We start from the raw sequence: 14,602 nt of genomic DNA on the forward strand, positions 1-14,602 counted from the left end.
ATAATAGATTCTTAAGGTGAAGAAGGATTCTAAAAGTGAGAGCAATATGTTATAATGAAAACATTGGAATAGAGTCAGACTAACTTTGACATTAGTCCTGACTCCAGCACTCACAATCTCTGGGGACTTGGGTGAATTAGTAAATATCTCTGGAAGTCAGTTTCCTCGTCTATAAGACAAGTCTATCGATCCTGTCTATTTCAAATGAAGGCAAATGTGCCTTACCAAAAATAGGGGATTCTTATCAAAGAAGAATCCCAGAGCAATGTGGACAAACTCTGCCTTTTTGAAGGCTTTCCTAGACACAGTTATCCCCGACAATTTTTCAGTCATAAATGCTCAGAAACAACTGTAAGGTAAAAATCTGTGCATCATGCACTAATTTAAACACATTTCTAGTAGGACGGGATTTTGTGATGGAGCAAGGTGACTTTGAATGGAGTTTTGAAGGTATGATGTTCTCTAAATTATGTCACATGAAAAAGTAAAAGATATTTCTGACAAAATAAATCATGTTGGTGCATTTCAATAACTCTCTATAATTAACATTCAAGGGGACTTCATTAGTTGATTATGTTATCCCTGTGAAATAATACTTGTTTAAAAATATATTCTGAAACTGCAACATATAACCCAAATGTTCTGGGCAGATGGAATTACTTTCCTCCGGGACCTCAAAGTACTTGGCAAACATTTATTCACTTTTGCTCTGCCTCTGTATGTCAGGTCACAGTTTTTGTTTTTTGGACAAGAAAACTAAGATCCAAGAGTGTTTGGGAGACTTGGTCATGACTGTGCATCTTGCTTCCAAAGTGAAAGAAAGATTGCATAAAGTTTCTTACCATCCACTTCTTACCAATCTATTCACTGTGCTCAGTGAAAACATTACAAAATTAGGTAGGTACAAGATACTTTTTCTAAAGTATCAGATTTTGGGTCTCATGGGAGTTTGGATCCTGGATCAGAAGACTTTTATATTGTAAATCCCATCTTCTCACCAGATTCTCATAGTCTAAGGAGTAATTCCTAAAACCTCACAACTGCTATGTCTTAAGCAGGAGGCCAGAACTAATGTAGGCCTCCTTTTTAGAGCTGGGCAAGATTTAAATGTCTGAACTCACCAGTCCTAACTCAGATCAACTCCCACTGTGCTGGTCCCAGCACCCAACTCAGGCTGCACTTTAGGACTTGGGATTGCGGAAAGTCCCAGAGACTTAATATCCAATATCAGACCTGTCAAAAAAACCTAGATGGCCTAGGGCAAGTTGATTCCTTTGACAACAGTTTAAGGACCATTCTGGCTCTTAGATTTCAATTCTTATATAAGGATACCTATTATTTAAGAGAAAGAGAACATTTCAGCAGACTACTGTCCATAGGCCAAATCCAACCTACTGCTTGTGTTCATATGGTCCACAAGCTAAGAATGGTTTTACATTTTGGAATGGTTTTTAAAAAATCAATAGAAGAATAACATTTATATCAAGTGCTTTCCAATATGTCGTACACTGTCTAAATCTTTGCATTTATTCATTCATTTAATCTTTAAAACAACCCTGTGAAGTAGGTACTATTATTCCTCTTACAGATGAGCAAACTGAAGTAAGTAGTCAAAGATCACCTGACTAATGAATTGCAGTTCAGCCAGAATTTACACTCAGAGAGCCTTACCCAAGAGGCTGTGCTCTTATCCTCTCTCTCCAAGTGAAAAGATACCTGACACCATGAGGGAGTATGTAAGTTCCAAAGAGGCAGGCAATGCATATTGGTACATTCCCAGGAAGGAAGAGCACTGCGTTTCTGAGAAGCAAGGGAATGCTTTGTAGGAGAATGAGGCTACATTTCTACCTTGATGAGGGGGAACACTAACTTTGAACACTAAGCAACAAGTTATCCCATTCTTCTCATTAGTAGTCCCTTACTGCAAAAAATTATATTATTATATTACTTGTATTATATATTATTAGTAAATAATATCCAATTATTACTGGATTTCAGGAAAAAATTTGGAAAAATTTGTTTTCTTTTAGAAAGATACCAATGAAACATCCTAGATTTTCCTCATTGGCTCTTAAAGTCTAAAATATATACTATATGGGCTCCTACAGAAAGTTTGTTGGCTCCTGCTCTAAATATTAGTTTCCTAATAAATGTGAGTGATTGGAAAAATGATTATAACTATTCATATTAAACTTTCTTTTATTAATAAGTTATCAGTAAAATTAGGTACACTTCAGCCATTATGATGCTAATTTTATTTTAAATTTTAATACATTATTTTAAAATTTGAGTGATTATTGTTTGAATGACAGAAATAAAGACTGCTTTCAGACAAAATGGAATGAGTATGCATGGGAACATCATGCAGTGTCTAGGTTAACCAGATGTTCATATTTTATGGTGGGATGACAATTAGTGTTCTATAGATATAAAAGGTAAAGACAAGATAAGTCTTAATGTCAATGTGCCATAGACCCATAGACCCAATGCTAGCTAAATCCGCTGTTTGGATTGTTGTTAATTTATTGTTTTGCTTATTCATTTAACTGGATACTTTCATATTTAAATTTCCCCATCATACTACACACTTGATTTGCCACAAAGACCTTGCCATTTTCTGTGTGAAATTAAATGTGAATTAGGAACTGAGCACAAGCAATTCCTATAATTTTAGTTGGATACTTAGGTTTTATTTAAAAAGTATGCATATGGCTGAATGAACTGAAATATCTTAGCCCTGAGTTATTTTTCAGTTTGACCTAGGCCCATCAAAATGTTCATTATCTGTTCCATAGAAATGTTAGCACATCACTATTTTTCTAAGTGTTGAAAACTGGGTTCAGAATTTTTATTAAAGTGTATTAAGTTTGTGACTCTACTGTAACCATATTCAGTAGTGAGTAAATAAAGCACCTCATGAGGCAAATTCTGGCAAAGTTAAAAACCAGAGTCTTCTGTCATTTCTTCAAACTCAATATGGGTCAAACTCACTTCTAGCACCTAACTCTTATTTCTGTCTGTTGTACTTCTAAAAATTGTACCAAAATCCATTCTAGGAATAAAATCCCATAGTCTGTTTTTCTTTTAAAACAAGCTTTTATTTATTCATTTACTCACTTAATATTTATTGATCATCTCTGAGTTTATCCTCTACTACAAAACCTCATAGTCTTTTCCCCTTTTCCCCTATGTCTTCAACAATCAAATCAGTCACTAAAATCAAAGATATTTATCATGGACCTACTATAGACCTTAACTTCTTAAGTGTTTCACACTTACTATTTCTACTTTTCATAATAATTTTGCAAAGTACATTTTATAATTCCCATTCAGTTTGGTCTCAAAGAGATTAAATAAATTATGTGTATATATTTGCTAATTAGTGGTATCCAGGTTAAAACCCAGAATGTCTGACTCCAAAGCTTTGATCAGTCGGGTATTAATGTTTTTTCTTTCACAGAAATTCACATCCGTCTATTCCTCCATTGGTACCACTCTTCTTGCTCAGGTCACCACCACTTTATGCCCTCTCATTTTCTTCTTGGGCTATAGTTTCTCCCCATTAACTCATCTGCCTACTTCTGCCATTATTAATCTTTTAGTAATATGAATGAAAGAGAGGGTTCTTTGAAAAATTCCCTAATTGGTCTTCTTTTGAACCTTATATTATCTGTAAACTCACATTGCTCTTGCTGTATTTGTCCATGTATGATAATTCTGCCATCTCTTTTCTTACTAGAGTGAGATTTTAGCAGGGAAGAATTTATACCTAATAAACATTGCTAAACTTGAACAGCACCCTCATGCTTCTACTCCCTAAAAGGAATCTATATGGTTGCTTCTTTCTTTCTCTCTTTTTATTTTTTCTAAGTAGTTATTTTCCCATTCCTGAAAGTCAAAAAGGCATTAAAGGACATATAATAGCAGGAGGACCTTATCACGAGAAAACTTTGCTATAAATATGTGCGTTTGCCTGGCGTGAGAAGACAAATTCTGCTTCTCCTAGGAGACTTGTGCATCATTTTGAATAGCATCCAAATGACTATCTTTGTTAAATCTCCCATCTTATTCCGGTCTTTGTTAAAGCCAGGGCACCAGAGAGTTCAAGTTAAGGCTTTACGGACATGGTGTAAAGCAACACGCCAGCCCCTCTTGTATTTTCAAAGATCGCTTTATATTGTCTACACATCTCAAAATAGCACTGCCCTTCTTTGCAGTGGCATTGCACTGTGAACTCCTATTCAATCCGTTATCCACCATCCTCCCCAAATCTCACTCAGAATGACAGCTTCCTGAGTAATGTCCCCATTATTTGAATCTGTGCTGAGAGTTATTTTCTCTAAGGTGCATATATTATTTTGCATGTCTTTATATTAAACCTCATCTCACTTTTGTTCAACCAGTGTCCTGAATTATCTATATCCTGCTGTGTTTGTAATATGTCATCTTCTTTATCTCTCTCACCTGCAAGCTTTGTGATATTTGCAAATTTGGTCAATATCGCATTAACCTTCTTTTCAGGGTCAATCGTGAAAGGGACTGGATAGTAACGTGGGCTCGGGCCCTCCCCTCGTGGAGCATCCGTGGCCCACACCCCAGTCCTGTGTTACCCTGATGATAACCACTCTTTGTTTCCTCTGTGTAAGCCATCCCAGTTTATCCACCAATTCTCATTATTCTCCAGACAATCCTTCTCTAATCTCTCTGTGTGTGATCTGGGTCGAGTGCCCTGGGAAAAATACAAAAGCATCAGGACTATTGTAACAGCCAGGGTGGAAAGGGCAAAATGGAATACAACATCCAAACTTTTTTTTTTAACCTCTAAAACGCAGGCATTATAAAGACACATGCCGTTAGTTAAGAGCTGAAGGTTGCTTTATCGACCATTTCACATATTGGGCATTTTAACCCCATTCTCTTCCCTTTTCAACCCCACGTCTGTATTTTCTTCCTGTAGATGCTATTTACTTGCACTTGAATGTTTATTCATTTGTCACTCTCCAAATGTGACAAATAAATGTCACATTTCTTTTCAATAAATAAAACCTGCCTGATTTTCATCCCTTTATTTCAGGCTTATTTCAAAATGTTTATTAAATTATCAAACTGAGTTCAAATGCTCTTCTCCTGTGTGCCTGGATGCCAAAGAGGGCTGCAGCTAATGTGCAATTCTTAGTTCCTTGAGTGGGAAGCAGAGCAGTGCTCCCTGATCAGTGGCTGTGATTAGCTATTGCTGTAGCCTGAATTCAATTCATCATCTTTATTCTTCCTTCTCCTAGGCCACGCAAGCACTTGGTGTTGTTTGTCATTAAGGTCATCTTTGTAGTAATTTTAACCTCTGTGAATTGACATACAATGTTTGACAATAGTAGTGAAATCGACCCTTATTTCCACCTTTATTTCCCCTTTAATATCCACCGTTCTCAACAAACACTCATTTTCCTTAAGCTTCTTAAAGAAGTTACCGAGAATTGAATCCCCAAGTGAATTCTTTCAGTGTGCCTGTTAGACCCTGAGAAGTCTAGGCATTTCTCAATACGTAGTATAGAATTTCACGTCATTCTATTCTGGAACTTGGAACCGCTTGAAATCAGAGTCAGTTCACCATCAAGAAGTTTTCTGCTCTCCTTTAGACTCCAGAAATCACAGGGCTGAAAAATGTCAATGGTGTCAAACAGTGACGCTTGGCAAGGTTGGGAGATAGTTTTGGTCATCACAACTTGGGGAAGCTCCTGGCAGCCAGTGGGTGGAGGCCGGGGATGCTGCTCCACAACCTGCCATTTTAAAACAGCACCCCCCATCCCCCAGGATGAAGAATCACCTAGCCCAGCATGTCAGTAGTGCAAGAGACAAGAAGCCCTGAACTAAAGTCTCCTCGAAAAGGACCACTAAGCGATTCGAAATGAAGCTACCTATTCGGGCTCCCGAGGTCTCAGTGCCTCCCAGTAAACTTGAGGCATTTTCCCCAATACTTCCCTCCTCATCCCAGTCTAGCTTCCCACTCTAGTTCATCTTTAATTCCAGTTCTGACCCCAGGGAAAGAAACCAGGTGCCACTACTCTCTGTATTCATAATCCTTTCCTATAAAATCTCACAACGGGTCCGTCGATTTCTCTCTAGATGTAGGACCTATTGCAAAAACAATTCTCTCTCTCTCACACACACACACACACACACCCTTTTCTGGCTCCAATTGAACATTTTGAGTTTTATGTCTTACTTGGAAAGTAGTTCTCTACCCTGTAGTTAGCCTCAAGGCTGTTCAACTGATGAATATAGAATAAGGGGTGAAGGGGTGGTTGGTGGGTAGAGAGGGAGGAGGAGAAGGAGGAAAGGGAAAAGGTTGGAGGGGGAGAGAAAGGAAAGTGGAAGTCTGCGGGACTGGACAGAACGTTTCATTTCGTTCTTATCTGATCACTTAATTTACAGAATTCCTTTTCTCTAGCCAAGCGCAGCAACTGTTAAGTCTCCCTCTTGGGTGTCTCACACTTTCATGGTGGGTCTGTTCTCCAATTAATTTTCTGCCTCATGCAGATAGAGACACTTACCAGGTATCTGATTAGTGATGCTGTGATGCCTTCCTTAATGCTGCCGAGCAGTCACAGTCACAGACCTCTCCAAGGAGTTGAGCAGCCTGCTCTGTGGTCTGAAGCCACCAAGGGCCCCAGCGGCATGCCTAGGAGGTGCAGGAACCTGCCATTCCGAGCCAGGAGGGGTAGCTGGCGCCATCAGGGAGGAGTTTCTGTTTTTCCGATCCCTCCTTCTGTGAATCACAATCTTTTCTTTCCCTTCTCCCATAGAAAGAAAACTTCGGCTTCCTGTCATCTTGTAACAACTGCTGGCATCTCCCACTATGATGTAGCCTTGTATTTCTCCGTGGCCTATTACTTTCAAATTTAACTGAACGCCAAGAAAAAAGAATTTAGATGGATGAGTAAATCCGTGTATGGACAGAGAAGCACTGAAAGTTATTGTACTATACATCCTTTAAGCTGGAATCAGAGCCAAAATTTGCACAGGTCCAGGAGATGGGAGATAATTGAGCTCTTATTCTAAATAAGGACATGTGATTTACTCACTGAGCAACCATTCTGCTTCCCTGCAGCTAGATTTTAGGAAGGTAGACTATTAACAAAAGTGATGCCTCCTTTTCTACTGTTACTGCATTTATATACCACTCTACATACGTAGAAAGTGGTACAGAATTTCTAAATATATATTTTTACATATGATCTATTAACTAAATCATAGATCGCTGTTCAACTTAGTAAAGCATATATGAGTGTCTGCCTTTTGCCAGGCATCATGCATACAAAGATGAATAAGACAAATTAGAATAAAATTATCTAATTATTGAGGCTTTCTACAAACCAGGTTCTGTGCTAAGTCTTTTGAAAACATTCTACCATTCGACATTATAATAACCTTACAAAGAAGGAATGTTGTCCTCTTTTTTAAAAAGAGGGAGCCCCTAACTTTCCTAAGGAATTTAACAGAAAGTTCGTAAGAATGATGTCTGAGCTGAATCATAAAGGCTTGTACTGGGTTTGAACCTCTGTCTACAAATTCTGATGTGCATTACATTAGTTTGTTTTCATTCAACTTAATCTCTACCTTGAGAGCCCATTCTGCTTGATTGTGGAATCTTCACCTCAGTCAATTTGGGGTTGCCTCCACATTCTGGGGGTGTCCATCGTGCCTAATGTTGGGGGCATCTACAGAGACAATCATCACCCCACCTGCTCCTCAGGATTGGTCCATGCAGGTCCCACTCAGGACAACCCTCACATTCTGGAAAAGGACACTTCAAATCTGACAAATCCCTCCTGTAACTTCCTTTCTGCTACTGCCGCATTTTGGGGAACTATTGTTTTAAAAATCTTACAGCACTTTGCTGCATGAGCTCATTCTGTGATGCCACACACACACACCCCCACGAGGTGGGGGCTTCTGTGGGGAACTTGTCAAAGAAACAGTTGCAACGGACAATGTTAAACAGGCAAGAATGGCTTTATTCAAGGATTATTGCAGCAGGGGAGAGAAGTTCAAATTCAACTTCATGCAAACAAAAGACAGTAGGGTTTTTAAAGGCTGGGAGAAAGAAGCTCTTGGAGGATGTTAAGGGGCTTGATCACTGGGAAGGGTGAGTGGGTCACTGAGTTTTCAGTTAAGGTCATTGGGTTCAGAATGTTTTATTTTACTGGGATGAGGCCATATGGAGATTGTAACAGCTGGGAGACTGGAGGAAGAAGATAAGGAACTATCTAGAGAGGAGCCTCTCAGGTGCCTGGGTAGCATAAGGGATGGGGGGGACGAAAAGCAGGTCAGAGCCTGGAGTCAAGGGGGAGCTTGTCTAAAATCAGAGGAAGATAAAGGGAACTGAAGGCCATCTTGGCCAGCCACTATGGCTTTTTTGTTTGGATGGACCACACAATGATTTCCTCTCTGAGAGCTGTCTCTCCAGAGCCTAGCTGAGCCTCCTGTGCTCTGGAATCACACACACCTCTCTCAGAGTTCTGTCTCTGCCTGCCCCATCTTGCATGACTTTTTCTGGGGCCTCTGGCTGCTTAGTCATTTGGTTCACTTCCAACTCAATGAGAAGAGAATTCATCTCTGGTGGCTTCATCTGCGGTGTCAGGAAAACTGCTTTTATGCTTCATTATCTGCCCAAATCCTTAGTCTCTCTTCCCCTGAGGGCCTAAGGCTTTTAAAAATCAAAAGGTTGGAAACAGATGTAGCTAAAGAGGTTGAGCACCTGCTTCCTACATGGAGGTCCTGGGTTCAGTTCCTGGTGCCTCCTAAAAACAAAAACAAACAACAAGCCAACAAACGAAAAGAACTCAGGGGAGCCAATGTGGTTCAGTCCTTGAGCACTGGCTTCCCACATACGAAATCCCGGATTCAATCCCTGGCTCTGGTGGGAAAAAAAAAAACAAAGGCAAGGGCTAACTTCTTTTTCTTCTGCCTTCTGCTTTTCCTGAGACAATAAACAGAGAATAAATGCCCTAGTTGACTGAAGGAGGGAAAGCCAAGGGGTAAAATGGAGGAAAGCCAAGGAGTAAAATGAAGGAAAAGAGAGAAGTCATATTTACCAGTTTAAAATAGCAAGAATGATTCAGGAAGACAGAACACAAAATGTAAAGGTCACCAGAAACCATGGGGCAGGGGCTTGGGAATGGACGAATGTCGCCACTCTAAGGCGAGGGATGAGATGACTGGGAGACAGGCAGAGGCCAGGGTGTGGTAAGGTTTCTAACTCACGGCAGAGATACTTTGAAGGGCTTTCAAGTAAGGAGGTAATGAATCCAATTTGTGTTTTAGGAAGCGCACACTGGCACCGTGTGAACTGAAACTACGCCTTCCACCTCTTCTGGTTTCTGTGCAATCGCAATGCTGTAAAATGGAGTCGGTATACGGTAACTACGTTAATAGAGAGCAGAGATTCCTAGATTGTCAAACCCTGCCAGTAAAATTAGTTCCGTTAATTAAGTTAACTTTATTTCTCAAAAGTAATACAGGTCTAAGAGCTTGAGAGTAACACAATAGAAGGGAAATTTTGATGCTCTCTTTAATACCGTGTTCTGTCTTCTTTGCAAATGTCTGCGGAGTTATTTTAGACCTGTTTATTTTAAATGGCACTTATTATCCCCAGTTTGACTTTTCAGATCAAAGAACTTGAAATGTAGCAAATATCTAATCAGGGATACGGTTTGTTTTAAACTGAATTTAAGTACCTAAGTGCTTAGATTAGTCAATGAGAGATTTTCCCTCTACAGAAATGCAGTATCGATCCCCAAATTTTAATTAAAAAATAAAACCCTGCTTAGTTGCTTACCACATGTATTTTACTCAGAAAGGCTTTAGATAGAATTATGAAAGCATTTTCGAGGAGGGATCCTATGTCTATATATGGGCTATGGTTGATAAAAAGTTTTGCTTTGTCTTTTTTTCTCCTTTCACTTTGAGATCTGGTTTTATTATCCAATTTATAATACTCTTATCTGGAAGAGTCAGTCTGTAAAAATCAGCTGAACCAAACTAGTTGTTCTTCCTGTAAAGAAGGGAATTTTAAAATTTCAGTGAAATGGGCTCTTTATTGAGAAATTGCTCCAGAAAGGGAAAGCGATAATTTATCGTGGCCGGCACACTCTGAAAGCATCTAGCAGAGAAAGTTGTGAATGAATCAATGTTCTCTTCCTTCACAGATGCCTATTTTCAATGATTTCAAAAATGCCATGGATAATTCATCTTACCTCCAATCTAAGCCCATCCAGTTTTAGGGCAGGTACTTAAAATTACATTCACTCTATAGAAATACTTTAACTCTACAGTTGAAATAAGGCAGATACAAAAATGTAGACAAACCTTTTCGGGAAGGGCAAAGTAAAGTGACTTAAAATAATACTACAGTGTGAATATCTGATTCAGAGTTTTTGATGAACACAGATTTTGATAGGAAGCAAAGGGATTAGGTATTTAAAGTAGGAAACTTTATAGAATAATTTAAAAAGGAATCTTAGAAACAAGTAGCTGAAACACTGATGAAGAAGACTTTCCTTTTCCACCAATCTGCCTGGAATATGTTCAAACATTAGAAGCATGGAAGTCTTCAGGAACTGCATTTCCTTTAACATGGTAAAGAATTAATGCTGGTGAAGGGTTAAACCTTTGGCTACATCACTATGATCTATGCTAGTTCTCAGTACTGGAGTCATAACCCACAGATGTGGTCTAGTCAGTTATGATGTAAAAAGACAACTAGATTTTTCATAAACCTTAGATCAGAACCAAGGCTATTTTGCTGTAATAGCATTTTTTTTCTTTTACTCACAACTCAATACATTCTCTTCAATGAAAAAGGAAAAGTAGACATGGAACAAGATGGCCAATTGCACGTAAACTGCACCCAGCCTGTTCCATGCCATGGCCTTTCATCTGGGTATTGCCAAGGGACTATGGTACACATGAAAGGCCATCCATAATATGAGTCATGACAGAAAAAAATAAAAAGCCACTGATCTGGTCTCACCAAAATCAAATGCTCAACTATACTTGAAGAAAATATTGTTTTCTCAAGGCAGCCAGGCCAAAATCAAGGTCAAACAGAGATCCTCGGAGGCCTATATCTACTACTTGTCCTAGGTAACAAATAGGGAGGCAAAGCAAAAGGTTGCATTATACTTGAAACTTGAAAGACTGCTTGGCTTTTCCTTTGGCTTTGATGAATTGCATAGATATTTTCTTTAATCAAGTTGCAGGGCTGGAGAAAAGCAACTTTAAGCAGAGTCTGAAGACAGGCTAACAGATTAATGGAAAGGTTGAAGAGTTGAGAGCATAGTATGAGATAAAGTGAATAAATAAGTAAAATGAAGCCACTGGTTTCTCTCTAATAGCCTCCAAGGCTATAAAATGGCTTTCAATTTACTGGGTACTGGGACAATGCAAATACATGGGAGTTGAATTACACCTAAAGTAAGGGCTTTGAAAGACTATGTTCTTAGAATTTTTAATATTCTTTCAATATCTTTGAAACGGTGTCTCTAAAAACCACATGTGGTGTCCTCAAATAAATTAGATATACAATGTCTACTGAGTATTTGTGATATGCCAATGTAGCGCCCAGATGGAAAAGGAAAATGAAATGATTTTGGCATGATTTACTCTTAATTAACCAGGATGACTCTTGTTAATTGTGCTTCCTTTTCCAAGTATTTGTTAACAATTTTTTAAAAAAATGAATCCAGTCTGGAACATTGCCCTACATTGCCATTAAGCTCATCTGCTTGCAGTTCAAAAAACGTGCCATCCTCTGTGTTTCTGAAGACAGGACCATTGCCTTCAGTTTGCAGACACCTCTCCAGGACATCTCAATTCCTCAGGAATCACTAAGTAGCATTGGAAGATGGGACCTGAAAGTTCTGACAGTAACTTGGGATGAAATTCATCCCCACTAGGAGAGCTGAACATCCTCTCCCTCTCTCAATTCCCTCTTACTAGTATTTTCTGTCAAAGATAATTGTCTTTGAGAGGAAAACACAATGTGAATTTAATGATTCTTCCCTGTCTGCTTCCCACAATTCGATCCAAAGCCCTGGTTCCTCTCATTGCTTTCTTAATCTTTTGAGAGATAAAATTGTCAATAGAAGTCAAAAATTTATATCATGTTTTCTTTAAATATCTGTTTCTTCTCTTAGGCCATGAGTAACTTGAAGATTGAGACTATATCTTGTAATTAGCCTTTCTTTCTCTGATTCATGGTACTTAGCAGAGTACCTGGTGCAGAATAGATAATCAATAAATGTTGAGTTGCTCTATTTTATAGAGCTGAGTCTGAGGGGGAAATGCCAGGGGAGATTTTTCTACTTATTCATATTCAGAGTCCAGTTCCCCTAGACCTTGCCCAAAAGAATTTAAGTGTTGAAAGAAACATATATAAAGGAACAGTGATATATATCCTAGGCTGCTGAGGAATTCTGACTCACAGCACTGAGTGGGAGAGAGTTCTCTCTTATTCCCAGGTAAAGGCATCTATTCATGGCATGGTTCAGTACGTACATACTTTCCAGATTCTTATTCATATAAGAACAAAGTGGGTTCAGAATTGGTGCAGGAAACGGCCTCATAATCTCTCTGCATTCATAAAGAACCTAGAAAAGTTTCCAGCTTCTAAGGAAATGCTAAGACTCTGCTAATCAGAGATCCTCTAGCTAGGACCTGGCAATATATCCATTGCTCTGAGTCTGCAGATGGGTCTGTGAAACACACAAGCAGGTGAGCTACCATCATCACTTAGAGGACCTACAAGTGCCACAGAAGCAACATGTCCAAAACCAAACTCATCTTCCTCCCCAACAAACCCAATCCCTATTTTGCATCTCTATCTCAATGACTTGGCACCACCACCCACCAAGCCACTCAAAAGAGAAATCTGAGAGCTATTCCTGATTTCTCCATCTCTTTCACTCCCACCCCCACTTCTCCTCCAAGTCATTGAGGCCCCAGACCTTGTATATTCTTTCTACGTAATTGCTATAATCTGTCCACTTGCATTATTGTCTCACGTGAGAATGGTTAACAACCTCCTAACTGCAGTCTTATCTACACAATTACCTCTCATCCTTCAAAATTTGACTTCAGCATCACTCCTTCCAAGCAGACATCATGAACTCAATAGTTTAATTTTGATGCCTCCTATTAGCTCCTTAAGGATCCACCTGTCAGGGAATTTTTCTCACTGCACTATGAATATTGATTACTGTATATCTCCTCCACTTTCTCGTGACATCCTTCAGGGCAGGGATCATGGTTTCGTAGTCCCATCATATGTGAGAATATTTTCAGACTGAATGAATGAGGTGTTCCTTGTTTGAACTTCTTCTACTATAGATTCATGCGGGCATTAGCTACAGTTTGAAATAGCTTCTTGTTTGGAATTAAAGTCTCCTGTGTTGGAAAAGCTCCCCTCAGGGACATGAATCTGTGGCCTCAAGAGATGCTAGAGAGCAAGGTTGCAAATCATGCAAACTGGGGGCTGCCTGTTTACCAAATCCAGAACCTAAATTCTCAGTGGCTGTGACAAGGCCGCAAAGAAAGGGGTTGTATTGAAAAATAAATAAATAAATAAGAACCCAGAGTTAGGGAGAATTCTGGGTAATAAAGGAGGCCCTCATCAAAGTTTACAAGAGCTGCCTGTAAGAGAAAAGGAAGATTTCCTGTGACTCCTTTGCCAAACATGGCAGGAGAGAGCAGGGAAGCAAAAGAAGCCAGCAACAACCTGTTGGGACACAAAGGAAAAGGCTGAGACAAATGAGCCCTGGACAGGAGACCCAGTGCACTCACCCAGCTGCTGTGAATAGTGGAGATGCTGAAGCCAGTCCCCAACTGGGCAGAGAAACAGTAAAGTTGACCAGACCCATACACTCTAAAGCTCACTTGGCATTTGGGGGCTACAGGTGGCCCCAGGGACTGGGTAAGGAACCCAAGACTGCTTGTAGTTGTGGAGACTTCGTCTATTGAAGCAGTGAGCAGAGATGGCCTTTTGTTAGAGACTTAGCAAAAGCCCCATAACTGCAGGAGCTTGACAGCCCTAATTCTCTTGACTACAAATCCCCTTCTAAGACTTATACTGCCATTCTGGCTGCCACCAGAAGTATCCAATCCCTACCAGCCATGCAATGAATCTCTACTGGCAAGTTTGATCCCCACTGGAACAAATCCCTTTGATCAGAAACTTGGTTTTGTTTCAGCTCATGGAGGCAGATCACAGTGAGGCATCAGAGAGTCAATAAGAAAACGTTAATAAGTTTACTCTTGCTGGGGAGGCTGGTACCAGTGTTTTATTCATCTTGTGGCTGCTTAATTAACATTTGTCAGCATTATTTCTGCTACTGTTAGGAAAATGTAAATATTTAAATGACATGTATTTTTCATGGAGCAGGAGAATTGCGATCACAGAACTTGAGGCAAAGAAGGCCTCATCTTAATCTTAGCTCTCAGAAAACATCCTCTTTAGCTTTTGGCAAGTGTCTTAACTTCCTGACTTTTCTACCTCAGTTTCTTCACCCATAAAAGAGAGATAATGCAAACAGTTCTAAAGGGGGTT

General features: G+C 39.5%; 1 long non-coding RNA gene across 1 annotated transcript in view; it reads right to left on the reverse strand.

Annotated features, from left to right (window-relative positions):
• LOC131279708 (uncharacterized) overlaps nt 1-6,861 on the reverse strand; it is a 119,410-nt gene extending 112,549 nt beyond the window's left edge. Inside the window, exon 1 of the long non-coding RNA XR_011649554.1 lies at nt 6,549-6,861. This is a non-coding gene — a long non-coding RNA (uncharacterized lncRNA). The remainder of the gene's footprint in view (nt 1-6,548) is intronic.
• Between the last annotated feature and the right edge of the window lie 7,741 nt (nt 6,862-14,602).

Source organism: Dasypus novemcinctus, chromosome 9, assembly GCF_030445035.2.
Source record: "Dasypus novemcinctus isolate mDasNov1 chromosome 9, mDasNov1.1.hap2, whole genome shotgun sequence".
Lineage (NCBI taxonomy): Eukaryota > Metazoa > Chordata > Mammalia > Cingulata > Dasypodidae > Dasypus > Dasypus novemcinctus.